Raw genomic sequence first — 24,027 nt, 5'->3', positions numbered from 1 at the left:
TGGCAGTCAGAAGATTACATCATCAACCATGTACATTGTGGGAAAAGCTGGCAGGCTCTGAGAGCCCAGACAAGAAGTAACAGAGACCAAGATTAGGGTAGTGACCTTGGAAATGGGAAAGAAGTAAAAATAGATCAGACAAAGGGAAGCTGGGAAACTAGGCAAATAATTGAACGTAGGAAATGGAAAAGACAAAGTAACAGTTTGGCACCTAGGTAACTAGAAAAATAGTGTTATAATTAATAGTAATAGTTAAGTCCAGAGGAAAATCGGGTTTTTTTGGTGGGAAATTGATGAGTTCCGTTTTGAACAAGTAGAATTCAAGATTCTAGAAAGATATCAAGGGGGTGAAGTCAAAAACTGTATCACTTTTCTTTCCTCCCTTTGGTGTAAGTAGCAACCTAACAGCTCGAAGCATCGTAGATTATGCTAACTCATTTGCCAAACCCTTTGAAAATGTCTTGGTTAAACCTTGATTTTATTTTTTTTCCATAGCTCCCCAGTCTCATTTCACTCACATTTGAAGTAGAAATCAACCTTCCTGGCTCTTACTGTTTCTCTCCATGTTTCCTTCTAACTCAGTTTGTCATCAATCACATTTCTCCTTTCTTTTAACACCATCCTAAGATGGTGCACCTGCCTACTAGGTTTTGCCCCTTTATCCTAAATTTTACAGAGAAATTATTTTTCCCCTAACTACGCTCTTTTCTGTTTCTTTCCAGTTAATGCATTTTGAATAAATGTTTGTCTTACCCATTAAAATGAGAAGAAACCATTCCATTTTTCCTCAGTACTGGTTTCTGTGGTTTTTTTTTTTCACTTATATCTGACAGCAAATGGAAGCTATTTTTCTGGGAAGATTTTTTTTAAATTTTTATTGGAGTATAGTTGATTCACAATGTTGTGTTAGTTTCAGGTGTACAGTAAAGTGAATCATTTATACATACACATACATCCACTCTTTTTTAGATTCTTTTCCCATAGAGGCCATTACAGAGTATTGAGTAGAGTTCCCTGTGCTGTACAGTAGGTCCTTATTAGTTATCTATTTTATATATAGCAGGGTGTATATGTCAATCCCAATCTTCCAACTTATCCTTCAAACTCACAAACTGAAACTCTTGATCACCTTTGTTCTGCAAATCTATTTGAAAAACAATAGAACTATAAACTCCTAGAACAAAATGTACACAAAATAAGTCCAAATTCGAGGTTCATAGCTAGGATCTGTCAACTTATTGCTTTTTCTTTGACCTTTCTCCAACCCTGCTTCCCTCGCTCCAGGAAAAAGTTATTCCACCATATACTTCTATACTAAAAATAACATAAGTCAGGTTTTAATCCATTTTTCTAGGAGTCCTAATGTGCAATATACTCATGATAATGTTTGGCTGAATGCCTTAATCAAGGCAGTAGTGGCTCCTGCCTCTGTGCACTCACAACACGTATTACATAACCCCATAGATGATGTTATAGTGTAGTCATCGTCTTCCCATCAAATTGTGAGATCTCTGAAGAGGCACCACCTCATCTTAATTCTTTTTTCGCGGTTACGTGGGCCTCTCACTGTTGTGGCCTCTCCCGTTGCAGAGCACAGGCTCTGGACGCGCAGGCTCAGCAGCCATGGCTCACGGGCCTAGCCGCTCCGCGGCATGTGGGATCTTCCCAGACCGGGAAGTGCTGTTGTGGTAGAAGAATATTTGGAAAATACCAAAAAACATAAAGAAGGAAAAAAGTCCATCATAATTCTACAGCTTAGAAATACCAATATTAATTTGGGATGCATTTTCTGCATAAGTTTTAATACATGGAATCATAATTTGTTACAGCTTTGTATGCTGGCCTATTTTTTCATTTAGCATTGTATTTTTAGTATATTCTTTGTTAGTAAACATTTTTGAAAATTATCTTTAATGGCCGTGTACTCTTCCCTTTGAAAACAATACCATAATATTTTTGCCTATCCCTCTATGTATTAGCCGTTTGGATAATGTCTAAATTTTTAAGATTATATGTACTGCTACAAGAACATTGCTGTAATAAAATGGCCAGCAGGTAAAAAACTGTGAATATTCAACCCTATACCAACTTGTTAATTACATTATTTAATTTAATCTTCATCATTTTCTATAAGATATATATAATTATCCACATTTTATTTTATTTATTTATTTATTTTGTGGTACGCGGGCCTCTCACTGTTGTGGCCTCTCCCGTTGCGGAGCATAGGCTCTGGACGCACAGGCTCAGCGGCCATGGCTCACAGGCCCAGCCGCTCCGCGGCATGTGGGATCTTCCCGGACCAGGGCACGAACCCGGTTCCCCTGCATCGGCAGGCGGACTCTCAACCACTGCGCCACCAGGGAAGCCCAATTATCCACATTTTACAGTCAAGGAAATAGATTCAGTGACAAGAAAAAAGTAACTTACCCTAAGTCACATAACCAGTAAAAAGTAGAGAAGGTATTTGAACCAAAATCTGTCTGATGCCCTAGCTTTTCTCTGACCAGGAAAACCACAGCTCTGATTGGTTTACAAAATTAAGTTCAAGAAGGCACATTATTGAGGCAAAGAACCAACTTTTTAAAATTCTGTGAGCATTTCAATCTTTGCTATTTTTACAGATGAAACTTTTAACTCTTATTTATTATGCTTTTATTTGAATACTAATGAAGTAAAAACTGGTTAACTCGTTTTTTTATGTCTTGTAGCCATTTTTACCTCCTGTTAGAGAATTGTGAGTTCATAATCTTTTGCCATTTTTCAATCAGGGTCTTTGTGTTTTTCTTATTGATTTGTGCGACCTTTACATACTAAGAATATCATATTATCATCTTTTCCATATTTGTGGTAGTTTCCTAGTTTGGACAATTTTGTTTCAATGTTTTGACACACAAAAGTTTGCTTTTTATGTTGTACAATTTAATAGGATTTATTTTCAGGGCAGTTTTAGGTTCACGGCAAAATTGAGAAGAAGGTACAGATTCTGATTTACCTCTGTCCCCACAAATGAATAGTCTCTCCCATTATCAGCGTCCCCCACCATAGTGGTACATTTGTTACAACTGATGAGCCTACAGTGACATGGCATTATCATCCTAAGATCATAGTTTATATTAGGGTTCACCCTAGGTGTTGTACATTCTAAGCATTTGGACAAATGTATAATGATATGTATCCACCATTACAGTATCTCAAAAAATTACATTTTAAGAGTCAGTTCTATCAGACTTTTTAATTTGTCTTTTGTACTTATAAAGGTTTTTTAATTAAAATATTAGATGAATATTTCTTTACAAATATTAGGTGAATTTTCTTTACAGATATTTTGGTTTACTTTATATAGTTTAGACAATGATTTTTATAATAACATATTTCAGACGAACAAAAACCATATGGAATGATGTAACTACATGGAGCTACAATGCGGCTTAAAAAGTAAAACGTGGGCTTCCCTGGTGGCACAGTGGTTGAGAGTCCGCCTACCGATGCAGGGGACACGGGTTCGTGCCCCGGTCCGGGAAGATCCCACATGCCACAGAGCGGCGAGGCCCGTGAGCCATGGCCACTGAGCCTGCGCGTGCGGAGCCTGTGCTCCGCAATGGGAGAGGCCACAACAGTGAGAGGCCCGCGTACCGCAAAAATAAATAAATAGAAAGAAATAAAACGTTACTGATATAACGGAAACCTCCTATGTTATCTTCTCAGTAGAATTGCCCTTCCTTCTCTCTAGAGGTTAGTGCAGTTCTGACTTTGGCTTTATCACTCTCAACAGGTTTTATCATATATTTTATGACATATTTTATATCACTTTGCATGTGTGCAATTCTTGCCTGTATGGCATTGCTTTGCATGCATAAAATTGTTGTGTGTATATTATTGCTTCACAAATACTACTCTATTTATGAATTCTCTGAAGTTTGCTCCTTTCATTTAAAAATAGGTTTTAAGATTTATCTATGTTGGTACAAATAATTGCTAACTCCTTTCCTTTTAAGTTAGCCAACTTAAATATGAAGTGATGACAACTAATCTTGGTGTTTTATTTTGGGTTCCCCCAAAAGCAAACTCTGAGATGAGGCTTCAAGTATAAGTATCTGTGTAGTACAAGGAACCTTAGCAGAGGATTAGTGAAACAAGACAGGGAAGGGAAGATAGCAGATCAAGTGTGTGTTGTTCCATAGCCACTAGGGAAGACAGTATGAAGAATCCTCAGTAAATTAAAACTATAACTACCATATGATCCAGCAATCCCACTTCTGGATATATGTCCAAAGGAAATGAAATCACTATCTCAAAGAGATATCTGCACTTCCATGTTCATTGCTGCATTATTTATAGTAGCTGTAACATGGAAACAATCTTAGTGTCCACTAATGGACGAATGGATAAAGAATATATGATTTTAGATATAGATGATAAATGCATACATACACACACAATGGAATATTATTCAGTCATGAAAAAGAAGAAAACCCTGCCATTTGCAACAATATGGATGAAGCTTGAGGGCATTATGCTAAATGAATTAAGTCAGACAGAGACAGACAAATACTGTATGCTCTCACTTATATGTGGAATCTAAAAAAACTGAACTCATAGAAACAGAGTAGATTGGTGGTTGCCAGGAGCAGGAGGGTGAGAGAAATGGGTGAAGATGGTTAAAGGGCACAAACTTCCAGTTATAAGATGCATATATTCTGGGAATCTAATGTGCAGCATGGTGACAATAGTTAACAATATTGTACTGTATACTTGAAAGTTCCTAAGAGAGTCGATTTAAACATTCTCACCACACACACACACACACACACACACACACACACACACAAATGGTAACTATATGAGGTGATGGATGTGTTAACCAATCTAATTGTGGTAATCATTTTGCAATATATACATATATCAAATCATCATGTTGTACACCTGAAACTTACATAATATGTCAATTATATCTCAATTTAAATGGGGGGAGAAAAGGACTGTGTTACGAAGTCAGCTACTATTGGTGGGTATGTGACTGAAGCTTAATCTTGCAGATAATGATGTAAAACACAGCTTCAAAGGTATTTATTCATCAGCTCCCATCAGTCATTATTTGATGGATGCTCCTGAGGTATGTTAACTCCCCAGCATTTCAGACATGCAACACACAATTGGACAGAAAGGCTTTTTGTATCCCAGAAAGAGTGTAAGCACATAGGTACAGATGCCAGCAACTGGTGTCATGGAGTACACCAAAATGATCCTCTTCAAGGAAGTTGGGGAAGACAATTTTACTACAGCCAGTGAGGGCATAGTGAAATCTGTACTTCTACACATTTCCAGGAATAATGTAATTTGCCACAATTATTTTAGAAAGGAATTTGACTATCTATATGCCAAGAGCCTTAGAAATGTTGGTACTAAGGGCAACTCCATAAAAATAATTATATGTATATTCATCATAGTGTCATTTATAATGTAAAAAATAAGAAATAATCTTAACATTCAATGATATAAAAATGGTTAGGAAAATTCTGTATGTCTGATGAATGAAATTTTGCCATGACAGCTGAGAATTACAAAGATTACATAGCTGTATGAGAAAATGTTTTTGAGGGAAGAAGCAAACTAGAAAAAAAAGGACGGTGAGATGAAATATTTCAAAATGATAATATTTGATTGTGCTGGGGGAGTGGGCTTATGCAGTTATATTGGTTTTATGTTGAAAATAACATGTTTTTAAAGCAATATAAGCCTTACTCTAAAGATCTTCTAAAATATTTTAATATTTATATCTGCTTTCTATGTATAACTTCTGAGGTTCTATATAAAATCTCACCTTGTCATCACAAAAATCTTAGGAAGTAATTGAGATTAATATTAATGTCCTTATTTTGCAGATGAGGAAACTAAATCTCAGAAAGAGTCAAATGGTTAGAAAGCGATGGAGCTTGTGATTAGACTGTGTTTATGCTGACTCCTGGCACAGTGCTCTTTATGACAGTAGTGCATGTCTGCTGTGCTTGCTTGCCCAGCACCCCTTTTACAATAAATAAATACCTTCTTTTGTTTTCAAGACCCTCTTCATCTCCTCATATTCAAGGGTGGGTGGTAGATCCCAGCCTGACTAGTCAGAGTTTACAATGACTGGTACAGGGCTGGGCATGTGACCAAAGTTAGGCCTATCAAAGTTAGTTCAGGACTTTTGCTGGAAATTTTGAAAAATAGATGGCTTCTTCCATTGGAGGGTACTCAACTGCTAGAAGATTAGTTGCCTATGGCCGTATTTGAGAGTGAAGGGAAGACAGAAAAAAACAGAGCTAGAAATGGAGAGAGACAAATTTCTCATGACATTGTTAATGCACTTGGATATTCAGATCTGGGTGCTTCAAGCCAAGGTCTGTCCTTGGCCTTTTTATGTTTGTGAACCAATTAATACCTTTTTCTTTTAATTAAGATAACTAGAAGGAGTTGCTGTCATTTCACCTAAAAATATCCTGGTTAATATGGAAGTCAGTTGTTGTTAATAACAAATTTTTAAATTTTTTGGTTGGCCAAGTCAAGGTGGGCTGCAGGGTGGCAAATATTCCCCTAGTATTAGCTACAATGTGGTCCATCTGTGCTATGCAGTAGCAAAGCAGATGGTTAAACTGTTACCTGTCATATCTTTGGACTCAGGTTATGTGTCTACTGAGGCTAGAACCTCAGGGAACTTGGTAGAAAAATGTCAGGATGCTGAACTATAGTAACAAGTTCTCAATATGTCAAGCTTGACTGTTTAAAAGCAAAAAAAAAGAAGAAAACAACACTTTGCTTTATGACTGCATCTGACAATCCAAGACAGCTGATATTCAATAGCCATGTGCTTTGAAAATTATAAAAGGCGAATTCTCCACCCCAACAAAAAGTTAGTGCAAGGAAATCCAGGGAGGCTGACAACAATGTTGCAAATCATAGTAGGATCTAGAAGAAGCTGCAATAGGATTCTCCAGGTCCTTCCTAAGAACCTCAATAGCTACTCCCTGACTACAAAAGGTGTTAGGTAGGATATTTTTAGATGAAAGTAACAGAAACTCCAATCTAATTATCTTAATTAAAAGACAGTGGAGGGCTTCCCTGGTGGCGCAGTGGTTGAGGGTCTGCCTGCCGATGCAGGAGACACGGGTTCGTGCCCCGGTCCGGGAGGATCCCACATGCCGCGGAGTGGCTGGGCCTATGAGCCATGGCCACTGGGCCTGCGTGTCCGGAGCCTGTGCTCCGCAACGGGAGAGGCCACAGCAGTGAGAGGCCCGCGTACCACAAAAAAAAAAAAAAAAAAAAAAAAAGACAGTGGAAAGCACTCTTCCTGTCATGCCACCTAGAGGTACAGGAAAGATTAGATGTGACTTCCAATCCTAACCAATTGTTCTACACCATGATAAACCTTTAAGCTGAGATTTAGAAAATGAATAGAGCATTGAGGCCTAATGGTAAGAAACAGAAACTACAGACTCAGATTTCTCTTGAGACTTTGACTCAACATGATCTTGGGTTCTAGTTATTAGTCTAGAGCATTGACCAAATGCAAATTAACTGGATGCCTACCAAGGTGTTAAGGAAGTTTTCCTTCTAGAGAAATCTCAAACCTGGCAAGCATATGCATGGTAGTACTTAATCCCTAAACATTCCCTCCACCACTAAAACTTTACCAATAGGGAGTGCATTGCTAACATGTGGCAGCAACAAAAAAAGAGATCAAATGTAGTCACAAGAAAATAATTGTCAAGTGAAATTCTCTGCAGATTCCTGACCTAGGGACTCACTGACCTTCCAGGGCAGTAAGTACTAGCAGTCCCTGATGAGTAGAACCATTGCTTATTTATTTTTCCCCTCTTTTCTTTCCCAAATGAGAATTTTATTGAGTTTATCCTTTATTTACTCCACCATTGTCTATTATGTTTGCTGTAGATGGTTAAACAAATATACCATTAGTCATAGACTGTTGAATCATGAGAAGCTACATCTGAGCCTGACAGAAAGATAGGCACAAAGCAAAGATCCAGATCTAGAGGTAATATGGTAACTGTACAACAAACATTTGTAGTTTTTAGACAGAAGTTGAATGTGGTATTTGTTGCAAATAAAATATTGAATAGTTGCCTTATGTGTTACATAGGAACAATGTGTATATAAAAAGAAATGTTGAATGTATGAATTAAAAGAAAATGTATGTGTTTACTGGGCAACCAAGTGTGATAAAATAGAGATGTATTGGTCTTAGCTATCAAGCATCCCTGGCAGCAGACCCCCCCCCCTTTTTCTTATGGACCCCTCCATTTTCAATGCACAAGGTTTAGATGGGCTGCTCCAGGTCTAGGAGTATGCTCTGACTTGATAATTCAAAATCAGAATCCGCAATTACTGTTTAAGAAATGGGCACGTGACCCAAAGTAGGTCAACCAAATTAGCCTGAAGATTTTTGCTAAAAAGCATTGGGAAAAGAGCATTCTTATTCCATTGGCATTGTTGTTGGAAGACTATAAGCCTGGAACTGCCAATGCTCATCTTTGCTACCACTTAGAAAGCTTCTGAGAACACAACCAACCAAGAAGGCAGAGCTGAGAGGTGCGGAGAGAGAGAGACTTGATAACATGTTAGCATCTAAATCAGCCATGCCCACAGCCTATGTATACAACATGTGCTTCTCAGTTATTTGAAGGCATTAAATTGCCTTTTCGGCTTCAGTAGGTTCATAGAGAATAAGAAGCAAAAATGCTGATAGATAGATACCTCTATTTCTACCCTTTGAATCCTGGCTGTGGGAGAAACAGTACCCTATTTTGGTCTCAGATTCAGATAGTATACGTAATCCTGGAGAACACACTTCGGCCCTCAAAGGTGTTCCTATCCAGCTGGCACCACAACTGAGTTTTCACATGATCATTCCACCATTCTATCAGTCCAGCTGCTTCAGGTGATAAGGTAGCATGCTAAGATCAGTGAATTCTAAGCCCATTGCCACATTTCATTTGTTGCAAAAATAAGTTCATCGGTCGGAGGTAATGCTGTGTGGAATTCCATGATGTTGACTAAGGCATTCTGTATGTCCATGGATGGTGGTTTTGGCAGAAGCATTGCAGATAGGGACAGCAAATCCATATCCAGAGAAGTATCTATTCCAGTGAAAATAAAGCACCATGATGGAAGTGGTTTGATGTAATCATCCTGCCAGCAGGTGGCTGGGGAATTTTCCCCTGGGAAAATTACCAGGGGAATGGGGACATAAGGGTGTCTCCGATTTTGTCTGTTTGCAGGTTGGACATTCAGCAGTGGCTATGGCTAGATCAGCCTGAGTTACTGAGCCAATGCAAAGCCTCATCCTTGCCTCCATGGCCACTTTCTGTGTTCATTTGGCAAGGACAGCAGTAGCTAGGGATACATAGAAATAGCAACTTTTCACATGATTATTACAATCCTCCTTTGCTGATGTCACTTTTTGGTGAGCATTAATATAAGTCACAAATATCTTCATACTCTATACCATCAGAGAGGTCTATCCACATATCTCTTCCCTATTCCGTCTTGTGACCAATTTTCTGATTGTGTTCCTTCCAAGTTTCTGACTATTCATCCAAACACTAAGCACTGCATATGGATCAGGGTAGACCCATGCCTCTGACCATCTCTTCTTTCAGGCAGAAATGAACAACCATGTGTACTGCTCTGACTTCCACCCATTGGAAGGATTTCCTTCACCACCACTGTCCTTTAAGGCTAGCCCTGAGTGAAGCTGTAGTCCTGCAGTTTTCCACTTTAGAGTGATGCCAGCATACTATGCAAAATCACATGTAAACCAGACCACAAATTTTGTTCTTCTGTAGTCAGTTGGTCATGGGAAGCTCCCCATGAGACCATAGGTACAAACTGAGATGGAGGAAGGAACTTAGGAAGAAATATGGGCCATGAGCATCTGCGACCCTGGCTCTGTGCTAACTTGTGCCTTCAAGACCTGCTTGATCCTGATCTTATATGACTCCATTCCTGTGATAATGAAGCACTGCTGTACTGGCCCAATGTCTTGGCTTCTTGTCAACACTTGGTTCATGATAGGTAGCTCAAGTGATTTAGTAACTTACTGGTCCATGATCACGCTTTCTATGGCTTGCCAGTAACAGGGAAGAAGCTGCTTTTCAAAAGGAGGAGAGTTTTCTACAGAGAAGGCAAAGCTTTATCCCAAAATTGTTAAAGCTCTGTGCTATGACTCACTTGTAGGGACCCATCGAAGCTTTCATACAGCATCCCTATCTACCTCTGACACTTCAAGAACCATCAGATCTGCTCATTCATACGGCCCAAGTTGTGGAGCAGCTTGTATGGCAGCCTGGACCTGATAAAGAGCCTTCTCTTCCTCTGGTCCTACTCAAGGCAGCCTTTGGTAAATAGGTTGGAATAAGTAGTTCAAATGGATAGATATTGTCTCCCAAAATCCAAAGAGGCCCACAAGGTGTTTGACTCTTTCTTAGTGTTAGATGAGGCAGTTGCAGCAACTTGTCCTTCATCTTCACAGGGATGTGTCAATATGCTCCAGACTACAAGACGTCTAGAAGTAGCATCAAGGGGGCAAGCCTCTGAAGCTTTGTGTGCTATTTCTGTATTATGCACGTCTGTATATTTCTGAGGTGGTGATTTTTTTCTTGCATGTTGTGATGAGACTATCCTCCTAATATCATCACTAATAAGGAAGAGTTAAATGATAGTGAACAGAATCTTCAAGCCAGCCATAAGTAATGTTCTGAAAGAAAGCAGAACACTAAGATAAGAAATGGAATCAGAGGCTAAAGTCCTAATGGCAATTTGAAAGGAAAAGAGGGCCTTCAGGATAGAAAAGCACAAAATTAGGAAATGAAATTACACCTCCTCTCTCATCAAAGAGAGAATGCCACATTCAGAACTAGTTCTGCAGGTCCTTTTTCTTCTTTATATTTCTTCCTTGCTTTTAGCACTTGGTATCTCTTCTATTGATACTTTCAACCTAAATACTGGGTTTTATCAATCGTGCCTGCCAAAATCTATCCGTTTTCAATGCCTCCCTCCTGCCTACAAGATAAAAAGCAAACAATTCATAGCCTAAAGGCTGCTTCAGATACAACCCTCAACTATCCTTCCAGCCACCCATGCAGCCTATTCTCAAGCTATACTGGATTCCTCACCTTTCCTAGAATACATTGTATGTTTTTACAGCTTCCAGTCTTTGCATAAATGATCCCTCTCCTGGGAAAGACCTCCCTCCTCTTCATCTCCTGGATTGCTCAGTTCATCCTCAAGACTCAACTCAAATATCACTTCTTCTCCGATTTCCCTGATTTACCCAAACAAGTTGATCAGTCTCACCTCTGGGTTCCCCACAGCATTTGGCTTATAATTGTTAGAGTGCTGACCACAAGAGATTGTTGTTTTTCTATCTCTGTGTGCCTATCTTGGTGAATAGAACAAAGAGAAGCATAATAAACATTTGTTCAGTAGATGAATGGATGAATTTATTACCTTTTGATTTGACTGGATCTTCCACGGTACCGCCCCATCTATTCACCTGCAGTTTGCTGATGATGCTATTTAAAATCTTTAAGGAGGAATTTATTTTTCCAAAACAGCTGTGTAAGCAATTCCCTGAAGTCACTAACAGAATATTCCCTTGAATTGGTTTGTTTAGAGGTCACTTAGAAAAGGATGGTATTTGGTGGTTTATGATATATGGTGTTTAATTAGCTGATTCTTTTCTTTTTTGATGGCACATTTGTGCATGAATCTCTGTATAAGAAAGAGAAAGAACTGAGCAGTTAATTAAAATGCTGTTCTTCTTTTTACAGTTTACTGTGTCAAAGTTATGCAGTTATGCCAGCCAGAATAGTGGACAGAGCCCATGATTAAAGTCCTTGTTTTCCAACATCCTGACTGTGTGACCTTTGATAGATAAGCCCTCCACTGCTCAGTTATCTTTCCACTGTAAAATGAAGATAATAATTCTTGCCCATGTTACAGATTTCTTGAAAATGTCAGTTTTTTAAGTGAGTACAAACACTAGTCAAATACAAACGTTATGCAGACATTTTGTGCCTAATAAATATATCAGTACATTTAGTGAGGCATTCTAGGGACAACCTGTGTACTCTTAAGATTTATTTAACATTATACCTTTACCAACCTGCACAGTGTCTGACAAACTAGAAACCTAATTAACATATATTTAAATACCTTAATTCAAAGAAGATCATTGAGATAGTACCCAGAAAATTCAGGAATTTTTGCTTCGTAGTTGGAGTTAACTTTTTCTGTCATTATTGTAGGCTAATGTCTTATTTCGTCAAAACAAAAAAAACACTAGTAGTTTACAGTCATAGTCATCTAGTTTAGGAGTCCTCATGTCTAGGTCAAATTCCAGCCCAAGTAAATCCCAATTCAGTAGTACATAATTTTAACTTGGTAAATTTAAGGGAGCTATGAAAAGCTAATTTCTAAATTTTTTTTGAGAACTACAGATTCTCAGTTATACCTGTTGTCCTATAAATGCAAATGTCGACCAGAATATGAGAATACACTGACAATTTGTTTCACCTAAATTAGAAGTGTCACTTTGCTCCAACTAAATTAGAAGCACCTGTGTCACTTTGATCCAAACTCGTGAGTTGTGAAGAGCTCCAGGTTCAAGCTGGTCTGACAGCTGCTTCGAAATGGCAGGGTGGTGCAGCTGTAATTGTGGAGACAGCAGAGGAAGTAGGGCTACACGTCAAGGGAGAATCATCCTACCATTTAATATTTTTTCCCCCTCCTGAAATCTCACCTTAATTTTGCTTTATATTCATAGTTCAGTTCTCTATGGAAGAAACTGTAAATTAGATTCCTTAAAAATTAAACACATTCATTTATTTCATAAAGGTTATTGAGTTCTTAATATGTGCAAAAGGGCAACATGCTACGCTGGTGACAGAAAGAAAGAGAAAGCTTTCACTGTAAACTCAGGGAGAGAGACTTGTGAACAGCTTGTGCCCTAAGGGAGCAAGAGGTAAAGAAGCAACTAATTTCAAGAGAGAGAAAGAGTCAAGGAAGCCTTTTTAGAAATAGTTGCATTGAGGCAGAAATAGAGACACAGATGTAGAGAACAAACATATGGACACCGGGGGGAAAGAGGGGTGGGATGAATTGGGAGATTGAGATTGACATACATACACTAATATGCATAAAATAAATAACTAATGAGAACCTGCTGTATAGCACAGGGAACTCCACTTCACTGTACGGTAGAAACTGACACAACGTTGTAAAACAACTATACCCCAATAAAAGAAAGAAAGAAGGAAAGAAAGAAAGGAGGAAAGAAGAAGGAAAAAAAGAAAGAAGGAAAGAAGGAAGGAAGGAAGGAAGGAAGAAAGAAAGAAAGAAAGAAAAAGAAAGAAAGAAAGAGAAAGAAAAGAAAGGAAAGAAAAAGAAAGAAAGAAAGAAAGAAAGAAAGAAAGAAAGAAAGAAAGAAAGAAAGAAAGAAAGAGAAAGAAAGAAAGAAAAAGAAAGAAAGAAAAGAAAGAAAGAGTTGCATTGAACAATTGAGAGATGATGACTCTCTGAGTTAAGGTATTTCTAGAGTGAGGGAACTGTACCCATTTATTGCCCAGGCATATCAATTTTCCTTGTGAATCCTGCAAAATAAAAATAACTCAGCACTTTTTATAAAAGTGTTTAGAGATGTGGAGCAGAGCACAGGGCAGTCAGGATAGCCAGGGGATAAATGATTAGGTGATCAGGGGCTGATGGCAAAGAACACTGCACACCATCCTATGACATCCTATTATCCTGTTGGGGACACTCAACCTCTCATGGGCTTGAAGGACAGGCTCAAAGTGACTATAGCAGTCAGCCCCGAATCACAGTAATTTGAACAGGGATGGTTTAACATAAAGAATCGCTAACTATAACATGGGATTGGAGTGCCCAGGGATTAGCTAGTAAGAAGTAAAAACAAGTCTAAAGAATATAGGAATCCCAGATACAAGGAGCAGCCACTCCCTCTCGGGTAGATAGAGCCTGAAGACCAACCTGCTTCCACCCCCAAGGCTGCGATCCCGACCTTGTTGGAGAGGGCGCAGAAGTGGCTCACTGGATGTAGAGGATGCTGTGATGCTGCCCTGGTGGAACTTACCGGAAATTCACCCTCCAGGGTGCCAGCAAAAACTATTCAAGGGCAGATGACTCAGCTGGAGGCACTCCTTATAAAAATGCCTAAGGGTAGAGGTACTGAGGAATCTGCTGGCTGCTGCATTCTGCTGCCCAGCGTGAACTGCCTAGCGGGGCACTGGGGAAGCTGCCTGTACTGGAGGAGCCTAATGCTCCAGAGCGATGCATTTCCAGGCTGCAGGCGCCAGACAAGAGGAACACGCTGGAACCGGGAAGAAAAGCCTGTCCTCCTGCAGTGTCTCTCCAGCAACCTCTAGTGACAAAGCTTATTCTGTTACCTGCTAATCACAATATTCCATCAGCCTGCTCCGTGTTCACAGAGCAGGTAAAAAGGGTGAATTCCGAGCTGAGAGGCAGCAGTAGAGACAGCATAGAGCCAACATGATTTACATCAAGAATTCACAAAAGGCTTAGAACTGGCAGAGAAAGCAGATGCCGAAAATAAACAAATGGTGGAATGTTGTTTAAGTACTTTGATCCATAGATTCCTTCCATCACACTCTGCGGCGGGGTGACTGCCCTCCTTCGACCCAGCAGAAAGACTGGAGTTTTATTCTTTGAAGACAAAATAGAAGGTCTTTGGACTGGGATGTGCCAGGAACAGTGTGAAAATCAGGCGAATGTGGTGAATACAGACCTACTGAATGTTGAGCCCCCTCGTTTCCTGGCTCAATGTTGACAACCTTTTAGTTCCCACCCTTAAAATGAGAAGGCAAGGTTAATGAGATGTCTGAAGAAGCCTCTAACATGAAAGATAGAGACCAAAATAATAATTGAAATAAAGACCTTAGAAAGGAGAAGAAAGTTCAATTATTCTCAAAGAAACAGGAAAAAAATTGCAAGACTTTCTTGCAGTATAAAGGAACATTTGGGGAAAAAAAAGAACATGATAAAAAACATGATGGCAGAGATGAAAAATTCAATAGTAGTGATGAAAGATAATGTCAAGGAAACCATCCAGATACTAGAGTACAAAGACAAAGAGATGGGAAATAAGAGAAAAGATAAGAAAAGGGTAAGCTGGGACAAAGTGAGAGAGTGGCATGGACATATACACACTACCAAACGTAAAATAGATAGCTAGTGGGAAGCAGCCGCATAGCACAGGGAGATCAGCTCGGTGGTTTGTGACCACCTAGAGGGGTGGGATAGGCAGGGTGGGAGGGAGGGAGATGCAAGAGGGAAGAGATATGGGGACATATGTATATGTATAACTGATTAACTTTGTTATAAAGCAGAAACTAACACACTATTGTAAAGCAATTATACTCCAATAAAGATGTTAAAAAAAAGAATATGTGTAGGAAAAAAAAAAGAAGAAGATGGCTCAGGAGATACAATATTTGAATCACAGAAGTTTCCAAAAGAGAAATCAGATGAAACAGGCAGTCATCATAAAAGCCAGGGAACCATCATTAAAATAATTTAAGAAAATTTCACAGACATGAGTTTCCACATTAAAAGGACTAACTAAGTGACAGCAAAAAAAAAAAAAGATGAAAAATAGGCCCAACTAAGTGAAATTTCAGGTAAATAGAGATAAGCTTCAAGTTAGGAAAAAAAAAAGGCAATAAGTATGCCATGCAAAAATAAGGAACCAAATGAGATATCTCAACAGCAACACTTTTCTCTAGAGGAGAGTGGAACAGCATTTTCAATATTATTATATAAAGAAAAGAATCTTTCAATGTAGGAATCAATGACCACTTACCGGTGTTATGGTAAAATAAAGATATTTTCAGGCGCACAAATTCTCAAATATTGTATTTCCCGTGCACCTTTTCTCAGGAAATAATTAGAGGATGTACTCCAATAAAACAAGAGAGTAAGCAAGAAAGACGAAAAGAGGGAATCAAGAAAGCAGGATACCCAAATTAGAAGAAAAACAAGGGAATTCTCAGCATGACAGGGAAAGTTCCTAGACAAGTGCTTTGAAGTATCCCTAAAGAGCAGTCAGTTCAAGTAGAGAATGAATGGACTTCTCCAGATGGATGACTCCATAACAAAATAATTGGAACTGATAGATTACCTGAGAAGAATGATCTTGGGGATAATGGTACTGAAAGGCTATTGTGAAAAATTAGCAAAAGATTTAAATAAAACCAATCTAATGAATAAAGCAAGGCTATTACCAATGTCAAGAAAAATGAAAGTTTAAAAGGAAGTGTAATTTTAGTGAATTCCTAAAATGCTCAGCTATAAATATTATTTACATAGTCATAATAATGTAAGCAATTAATTAAATCTAGACAAAACTTTTAATGTAACTGTATTGTGGGAAATGGGGAGGGAACCAGAGGAGATGAAAGTTTCAGGGAGCTAAATGCTCAACCACCATATTAGAAAGTCAATTGATAATATTTAAAATTGAATAATCAAAATATAGGAGTATAGGCATATTATTGAGAAATATGAACATGTATGAAGAAGGAATCTCTGAAGGAATTAAAAAATTGCAGGAGAGATTGACAGAAATGTATTTTGTTATATGTTCCATTTATAAACTATGTGTATATATTACTTTTTCAAAAAAAATGTAAAAAGGAATAAAAGGATATTAGTTTAAAATATTTGCATGTTCACACTCATTGAACAAATATGTGTTAAGAATTCACTCTGTGCCTGTCTCAATGCTCTGCACTGGGGATAAAACTGGAATAAGACAGGGTTCCTACCCTGAAGGAGCTCATACAATTGGAAGATGACAGAAGGGTGACGAGAGAAACATGAAACAAATAAAGGGGAGGACATTGCCATTAAGTGCTAGATGTAGAGTATGAATTGTAGCATGGGGAATTCAATTGTCTAAACGACGTATAAGAGAAAATGTTTCTTGAAAAATAAATGTTTTCACAGTTTAAAAGAGGTTACCATATTAGTTCATTAATAATAATAGAAGTAATAGGTGCTACTTTTTTTTTACCACCGCCTACGTATTAGATGCTCATACTCAGTCTTTTACCTTCATCCTTTGGTTTAATCCTAGCTCTAATGAGGCAGATCTTATTAGCCTCATTTTACAGATGAGCTGAATCATAGTAGTGTTAAGAATAGAAAAGCTTCACATCTGTGCCAATAGCTGACATGAGTCAGACTCAAAGGGAGGGAATGAACTAGATTATTTTCTTGGCTTGCTTCAAATACTGTGATTTTACAGTGTATTTCTTTCTAGAGGTTGTAGTCAGTAGAGTTGAAAAGTCACTGTTACCAGAACCTCACAATACTATTGAAATGGACCTGTGTGCTAGAACATGGAGAGGTCTTTGCAAAAGAAGAAGTCTTTGTCCTGCAAAACATTCCTTTAAAAGTTTGATATTAACTATTTATCTATACAGATATATGTAGCTACCAAAGAAAGTATTTCTTCTTTCTCTTTAAGTAAACTTCTTAAAATTTCCATATGAATGAATTCAAAGCACCATCAAAATATGCTTAATTGTCCTCTTCTTTTGTAATTCCCAAAATGCTAATATTGTTCATTATACTTTTAATATATTTATTCTGAATAATTTAATTTAAACTCTAGTTACTTAACTCCATTTTCCTCCATATGCACCTGCCATTTATCTCTCTTTATATCCTAAAATAAAGCATAAAAAGTGAATAATAAAATAAAACGCTTAACTGCATTTTGTATTCATTCTGCCATCCTATTATTGAAATACTTTGAATAGCATCTCCATGTGACCTGTGTAACTATCACAATACTGTATTCTAAATTGAAATGACAGATACTACCAATATTTGATGTCCTTTCGTCCTATTATTCTCTATGTATGGTTTTCCATCTTGATGTTAGATGACCATTCTGAAAAGAGTAGGATGAGATTTTATATTTGCTAAGAGATTTCTTTTTTTAATGCTTCAGAGCTACTCGGGAAGTCAAGAGTTCAGCCTTTGAACATCTATAAATCATTGTGTAAATTATAGAAGCTTTTAAAGTCCTCACCATAAAAACCTCATAAAAGGTTATTTTCATATTTAAAACTCACTGTGAATTTATTTTTAGACCAGAAAATGAGTTGAGAGTTGTCTTTAAGCTACTGTAATTCCCAGGTGTGTTTCCAATTAATTAGAGTATGTCAAAACAGGTCTGCTGAAATTAAATTACCTTTATTCTTCCTTTAGAACACATTTCCAAATCTGGGAGAAAAAGATTCAATAAACTACCAGCAGCAAGGTTCTAGAGTATGAATGGTAAATAAAATATTCTAATGGTACACAGGGATCTATTTTATGGACTTAGCTTTGTTATTCACTGATCTAAAGCCAACCTGCATGCATCAAAAGTAAATAAAAAATGACTCAAGACAGTAATAATCCTGTCTTTCCCTGCATTTGTACAGCACTTATTCTGAGCCCTCCTAATACATTTGCTATGTCCTACTATGTATTGTGTTTGTGTGTAAGTCTTATCTCCCCTGCTACAATACAACTCTTTAAGAAAGACCCCTTCTCTTATTCAGCTTTTTATTCCTACTGTACCTAAGTTCTGATTTTGCATATATTTAGCACTTAATACATTATTCTACTGGCACTTTAAAAAAATACATCTGTCCATTAAAGAATACTTGGAGAACACAGTAAAGGTAAAAACAACAACAACAAATGAATCACTGCTTGTTCATCTAAAAACACCAGAAATTATATTTTAAAATACTACCCCCCCTTTACTTTTTTCCTATTTGTGGCCATTTTAATATAGTTATAAGCCTGGTGTCTGCATAATTTGTTTGTAAAGTTAGACATGATAACACAAACAGTTTCCATGCTATTTTCAAACTGTAGTAAACAGTGAAATAGCTACCTAATATTTCATTTAGAGCCTTTTAAAACATAAAGTTATTCATAATTCTTTTGCTATGAGGCAGGAAGGTTATTGTAAACACCCTCAGTGTTCTTGAAAAGTTGTGCATCCTTCTGAGGATAGAAGTGTGGCCAGCGATCCAGTGATAAGACACATCTCAGGGTATAGGTTTTAGGATGTATTGTATCCAAGGGAACTTTGTGTTACCCACAGCTCTGAAGTGTGAGGTACTGGGGTACATCAGATATTACTGGCAGTTTTGTTCCCCTGCTTTTCTACCTTTACCACCCAAAAAACTGACCTCCAGAAGAGGAAGCTGTTCACAGTTTTTGGCAGCTAAAGACCTGCACTGCCTCAGCTCACCAAGTCACCCCATATTTATACTGTTAATCGGGAGGCTTCCATTAAAGAGAAATTAACCTTTAAGAGAAGAACCCTGTTCTTGGGCCTTCATCACCAATAGATGAAACCCCTTGACTCTATACATGGGCTCCCAGGGCAGTCTCTCCAGGCTCTACCTCTTAGCCACACATCTTAACCCCAATAACCCCCTGCTGTCCTGGATGCCAGCCTCTGCTCTGTGATATATTATATATTCAGCTCTCAGTGTTATATATTCAGCTCTCTGCTTGATCCTTTTGAAGCTACTGATCTATTCAGATAATTTTTTAATTTTTTATTGGGAGAGGGATGGAAATCCCCACCCCAGTTCTGTCATGGACACTGCCTTTTCTGGCAGGCTCCATTCTAACATCCAGGCCCAGATCTCAAAACTCCCTTCCAGGCTAAAGCCCTAGACCATCTTTTTGTGCAAGAGAAAAGATCAGACACTGATTATCTGGGAGACAATTTTCACATTTTTTAGTGTATGATAGGTGCTTAGTGAATATTTGTCTACTATTTAGACATTTCCTAGAGGTGCTAGAAAGAAAAACATTTTAAAAATTCTTTAATGGAAGTCAAAATAATGGTTACTTTGGGAGTTGAATAATGTCTGGTACTGAGCATGAGGGAAGTTTCATGGGTACTGGAAATCTATAACTTGATTTAGGTGGTTGTTAGGATGGGTACACTTGATAAAAATCCAAGAGTTGTACACTTGTATCAGTAACGACTGGTTATTCCCTGGGGACGCAGTGGTTAAGAATCTGCCTGCCAATGCAAGGGACATGGATTCGATCTCTGGTCCGGGAAGATCCCACATGCCGCAGAGCAACTAAGCCTGTGCGCCACAACTAATGAAGACCGTGAGCTCTAGGGTTCGTGCTCTGCAACAAGAGAAGCCACTGCAATGACAAGCCCGTGCACCGCTGCGAAGAGTAGCCCCCGCTCACCACAACTAGAGAAAGTCCACACGCAGCAACTAAGACCCAACGCAGCCAAAAGTAAATAAATAAATAATAATTTTTTAAAAGGATAACCATTATTGTATGTATCAATAAAAAGTCACCCCTGAAAACAAAAAGCAAAATCCTTGAGTTATTAGAATATTCCTAAAAACCTTTCTATCTCTAAAACTTCTGAGATTCTAAGACAGAATCCACTAAATAAACATTCAGATGATCCGTACGTGACCAGGGTACCTCTATCTTTCTAGCCCATGGGTGGGAGTAAGGCTATCAGCACAGAGTAAGCTAGAATGGAAATTAGAATCAGCTGTCTGCTCACCCCAGCTCTAAACGGGATATCTTCCAAATGTCCCTGAAGGAACTTAAAGAATCTCCAGGAAAGAATCTCCCCTGCTCCAATAATCAACGGGGATCGCTCACCTTTCCACTGTTCCCTGTCTCTTCTCCCTAACTTCATTCCTTGGCTACTCCCATTCTCAATACTTGTTTCAGTATTGCCTCATTTGGTGGAACCTCTTCTGCTTTCTGATCTTGTCCTGTCCTATTTGATTCTAAATTTTCCATATCCCCTCAGTTTCCATCAGCCTGGCTCTTGCTACAAGCTAAGTCTGAATGAACAGTGGTATAGCTGCAAAATAGGACACACAGCAGCTGGACTAGCCTCTGGCCTCCCCACTAATAGAGGGGTCCGGGACACAGGAAAACTGGATGCAGCGTACCAACGTGAAGGAGGCCAAGCCTGAGGTCTGCAGCAGAGTAATCAGAATTGGGAATTCAGGCAAAGCTTACAGGAACAGTTACCTATTAAATATTAAAAAGGAAAAAGAACTTATTCATCATCCAAGAGTTGATCTTAGCAGAAGGCACAAAGAGAGTTGGAAGTTGAAGGCAAGAACTTGGCCGAGTGATTGAGCATCAGTGATCAGAATTATGAAAGATGGATGTGCAAGAGGGAGAGGGAACTGAAAGCAACTCTGATTCATCCTGAGATCTCCTGTGGGGTCATGTTAAATCAAAAGCAGTCCCCAGAGAGGCCGATCTGAAGCCTGAAGGTGAGGATGAATAGAATTGCCTGGATGATGTGAAGAACAAATGACTGGAAAAAGAAAAAAGCTCTATATTTATACTATATCCTCCAGAAAGACAGGCACAGGTTTGCTCCCCAGCCCCAAGCAGTTATGTTTGTGCTCTTTGAGATTTACACTTTCTACTATAGGATATTTGAGTCTGCTGAAATGCCAAGAACTTTTGTATACTACCAGTCCAGGACCATTTTCACATAAATTTGTGGCTTCTGTTTTTCCCAGGCATATGGGGCATAGGAATTCTGGCCCCAAACCAGAGAGAAGGCTTGTTGAGAATTCTCAAGGAAAGAATTTTCTTTTTTCCCTTTTATCCAGCACAAAGGCCAAGAAAGGTAAGCCTCTTAATAATCACCATCTCCTGGCTAAGATAGTTCACCCCCTTAACGTGTTCCCTTTGGAATTCCTGGATTTGCCTCTGTGTCTTGCTCCAATCTCTCATGTTGCATATGAGCCCAAGTGTTCCTGACCCTGACAATCTACCCATTAAAATAAAACTTTAAATTGCCAGGGATCAACAGATGCCCTCAGTGCAAATGCTGACTTCAGCACTGACCGGGAGAGAGACTCATAATTTCTTATTGTTTCTGGACTTTAAGGCCTTCCCTACAGTTATACATTTTAAAAAGTCTTTTATTCAGTTGTTCCGTACTTGCACTCCAGGACCCAGGTAGAAGGAGAACACTCATCTGTGGTTTGATCTTCTCAATGTAGAGAGTAAGAAGAGTAAGAGAGCTGGTGAAACCAGCTCTGGTTTAGATAAAAGTTTCTGCTCTGGTGAGTGTACTGTGACTTCTGCTCACATTTCCTTGGCCAAAATATGCCCATGGCAGAGCTCGGTGTCTGTGGTGTGGGAAGGTATGCTCCTCCCAAGGAAAACACTGTCAGCACAGGGCAGTGGCTGAGATATACAATCCTGTTACAGGGAGGAAGAGAATGAATAATTAGAAGCAATAATACAAGCTGCCACAAGGGAGATCACAGGTGGAAGAACAAGTCTGATGAATAAGTTGATGTGTTCACATCAGACATGTGATGCTTGAAATGTCTATGAGACACCCAAGCACAGATGCTGAGCAAGCAGTTGGATATATGGGTCAGAAGGTGAGGGAAAATAACTGAATGGGAGAGAGATATTTAGAAACATTAATTGAAAATGGTAGCTGAAATCTTATGGAAGTAAACGAAATCTTTCAGGGACAAGAGGATAAACTTGCCATTTGCACATTAATATTTGCATTCTTCCAATTTTCCTTAAAACACAAAGCTCTCTTTGTCTTTCACTTTTCAATTTTTTATAGAAACATGGATATCAAGAAATACTTCTCTATTATAAGAAAATCAATAACTGAGGTAAGCAATAACTGAGGCTTAAGGTCAATGTGTGAAGGATAGCAAAGAGAGTAGTAAGTGGAAGAGATTACAGTACATATCCTATCCAAATGGGCAGCTCTAGCTAACTATTGCCAGGTAGAAATACTAGTTTACGTTGTCCAAATGGTCCAGTGTTTTCAGGAAAAGTTGAAAACATATTTGATGGGTAGTCCCCAATTTAAAAATATTGAATATAATTATTTCAAAATATTGCAAGCGCCAAATTATTATTATTTTCATTATCACTATCAACATTATTATTGTTATTCACTATCTGTAGGCAGATTTGGTCTATGAGGTCACCAGTTTGATATATGATCTATGATACAGAGTGAGAAGAGGACAAAGAAAGAAACCTGAGAACATTTAAAGAATGAGCAGAAAAAGAGAACTCCACTAAGAAAAGTGGTAGGAGAAACATAAGAGGACAGGGAAGTCACAGATCCCCAAAAAAGGAATATTTCTAGAAGACCCTAATCTGGTTATTTTAAGGCATTAATGCTTCCTTATATCTCAAAAATGCACACAAAAAATGTGTTTTATATTACTTGAACTAAAAATATAATCTTGAGATGCTGGTGTGTTAAGATACCACCACAATTTTAAAGAGGTTAGGATATGTCCTGAAAAGTGTCTGCAATGCAAATCTTTATATATTTTTAAACCAAGACATTTTATTCACAAACATGCTGTAAAATGTTTGTCCTTCAGTGAATAAAATATACAATTATGGCTATACCAAAATACGAGAGAAATATGAAAGATGTTATATAACTGGTCAAAAAATATTTTAATGATAATTTCAAGCCAGAAAATATAGCACAGCCTGTGAAAATGTGCTAAATCATTTTTCAAGCTATGGGAAGTAACTGTCTCTGAGCACCCAGGTGTCTCTAACAAACATGCTAAAATTAGACAAAAAAGTGCATTAAGAGAGACTGGCATCAGCTTTCAAGGAATCTTAAATGAAGGGTGATGCTATCTGAGCACCTGCACTCAGCGGCTGGACACTGATACCTTAATGGCATGGATGCTACTTGAACTATATAGTAAAAAAAGCAGTGCTTCATTAAGTTCATATTTATTCCAGGTTGTCAAGGCCCATACTCCCTAAAACAACGTGAACTTTATACTAAAATGAATTATTTTATCAAAAGGAAAATGCATTTAATTGATGGTAAAGATTCTAAAATAAGGAAGAACCCAGATTATTAAAGGTTATTAAAAC

At 38.2% G+C, this 24,027-nt stretch overlaps 1 long non-coding RNA gene across 1 annotated transcript in view; it reads left to right on the top strand.

The window, feature by feature from the left end:
- Positions 1 to 24,027, top strand: part of LOC141276095 (uncharacterized) — a 61,925-nt gene that overhangs the window by 23,047 nt on the left and 14,851 nt on the right. Inside the window, exon 2 of the long non-coding RNA XR_012325040.1 lies at positions 21,651 to 21,760. This is a non-coding gene — a long non-coding RNA (uncharacterized lncRNA). The remainder of the gene's footprint in view (positions 1 to 21,650; positions 21,761 to 24,027) is intronic.

The sequence above is a fragment of the Tursiops truncatus genome, chromosome 12 (assembly GCF_011762595.2).
Source record: "Tursiops truncatus isolate mTurTru1 chromosome 12, mTurTru1.mat.Y, whole genome shotgun sequence".
Taxonomy (NCBI): Eukaryota; Metazoa; Chordata; class Mammalia; order Artiodactyla; family Delphinidae; genus Tursiops; species Tursiops truncatus.
This window is presented reverse-complemented; position numbering and strand designations above follow the sequence as displayed.